Source organism: Schistocerca serialis, chromosome 8 (assembly GCF_023864345.2).
Source record: "Schistocerca serialis cubense isolate TAMUIC-IGC-003099 chromosome 8, iqSchSeri2.2, whole genome shotgun sequence".
In the NCBI taxonomy this organism is placed as follows: Eukaryota; Metazoa; Arthropoda; class Insecta; order Orthoptera; family Acrididae; genus Schistocerca; species Schistocerca serialis.
Genome location: NC_064645.1, coordinates 68,207,120 through 68,209,199, shown reverse-complemented (window position 1 = coordinate 68,209,199; position 2,080 = coordinate 68,207,120). Strand labels below are relative to the sequence as shown.

Below are 2,080 nucleotides of genomic sequence, written 5' to 3'. Positions count from 1 at the left end.
TTTCTGGATTTCCGGAAGGCTTTTGACACTGTGCCACACAAGCAGCTTGTAGTCAAATTGCGTGCTTACGGAATATCGTCACAGTTATCCGGCTGGATTCGCGATTTCCTGTCAGAGAGGCGACAGTTCGGAGTAACTGACGGCAAGTCATCGAGCAAAACAGAAGTGATTTCTGGCTTTCCCCAAGCCAGTGTTGTAGGCTCTGTTTGCTGTTCCTTATCAACGATTTGGGAGACGATCTGGGCAGCCGTCGTAGGTTGTTTACAGATGACGCTGTGTCGTTTATCGAGGGGTAAAGTTATCAGAGGTTCAAAACAAATTGCAAAACGATTTAGAAAAGATACCTGTACAGTGCGAAAATTGGCAATAGACCCTAAATAACGAAAAGTGAGGTCATCCACGTAAATGCTAAAAGGAAGCAGTTCAACTTAGGTTACACGATAAAACAGTCAAATCTAAAGACCATAAATTCAACTAAATTCCAAGGATTTACAAGTATGAGCAAGAACACATAGAAAATGTTGTGGTAGATGTAGATGTAGATAGATGTATCCTCTTTCAATCTTAAATCGAGCATTATGCGCTCGCTCACTTACGTATCATAGGATGCGCGGACCTTTTCCCACTTCTTCTCCATTACTATTCGGATTCGCCCTGCTCTGCTGTTCTACGCCACCATCCATTAACCTATAGTCGCCCACATTTTGGAGCCTTTTTATTTTTTCCTTGTTTCACTAATCACTGTCATATTGACGATTCTTAATACAATATTACAACAGTACCAATAAATATGAACTGAATCTTGTGGATGTAGATTATGAGTATTAAATGTATCTGCTTGGTTTGCGAGCACAAATTAATCTTACCAATGTTGATTTATTAAATGATCAGCTTCAATAAAATTCACTTTGAATATAAGTATACTGTGTGCCATTACCTTACCCAACTGTTGTCATCTTACAAAGACTAGGTATCGCATTCTGCTATTGATATCGCTCACGCCACGTAGTCAATATCATCTGTTATTTCTGTTGCCGCCATCTTTACGAAGAAAGACTTGATGCAGCTCTCTAGGGTAGTCTGTCCTGTGCAAACCACTTCATCTTCTGACTACAGTGACCAACATTCTCTTGTGGCTGCATACTGTACTTGTCTCACACCTCCCTCCATTATCCAGTCGACGATTCTTTGATGCCTTACGATGCGTCCTACGGTATCCATGTGTCAGTCCAGTTGTGCCACAAGTTTGTGTTTTACCCAGTTCGACTGAGCACCTCGTTATTAATTACTCAATCTTTCCGCCTAATCTCCACCATTAATCTGTAGCACTACATTTTAAAAGCTTCTATTCTCTCCTTGTCTGAACTGGTGCTAATAGCCTACATTCTGCAACTTCAGAAATAGTTCTTAGCAATAAAGTTTGTATCAGATCCTAATAAATTTTTCTTTTTCAGTGATTTTTTCCTTGCATTGCCTGTGTGTATCGACCACTGTCGGTTACTTTGCTGTTGAATCAGTAATATTCTTTGACTATCTTAGGTATCCTACTTTCCAGTGTAATTCACTAAGCACCGCCTGATATAATTCAGCCTCATTTCATTAACCTTCTTGTACTTTTGTCAATGACTATCGTATAATCTCTTTTACGAGGGCCAACGGCCTTGCCACAGTGGTAACACCGGTTCCCGTCAGATCACCGTAGTTAAGCGCTGTTGGGCTGGGCTAGCACTTGGATGGGTGACCATTCGGTCAGCCGAGCGCTGTTGGCAAGCGGTGTGCACTCAGCCCTTGTGAGGCAAACTGAGGAGCTACTTGATTGAGAAGTTGCGACTCCGATTTCGTAAAGTGTCATACAGCCAGGAGAGCGGTGTGCTAGCCATATGCCCCTCCATATCCGCATCCTGTGACGCCTGTGGACTGAGGGTGACACGGCGGTGGGTCGGTCCCGTTGACCCATCCAAAGCCTGTGCAGACGGAGAGAGGTTTCTTTTACGAGACTATCCATACTGTTGAAATGCCATTCCAAGTCCTTTTCCACCTCTGACTTAATTTAAAGTCATAGGCCAACCTCAGAGTTTTT

The 2,080-nt window shown here is 42.7% G+C and overlaps 1 pseudogene; it reads left to right on the top strand.

The window, feature by feature from the left end:
- The first annotated feature begins 1,651 nt into the window (after window positions 1-1,651).
- Window positions 1,652-1,769, top strand: LOC126417921 (5S ribosomal RNA; annotated as a pseudogene).
- The last annotated feature ends 311 nt before the right edge of the window (window positions 1,770-2,080 follow it).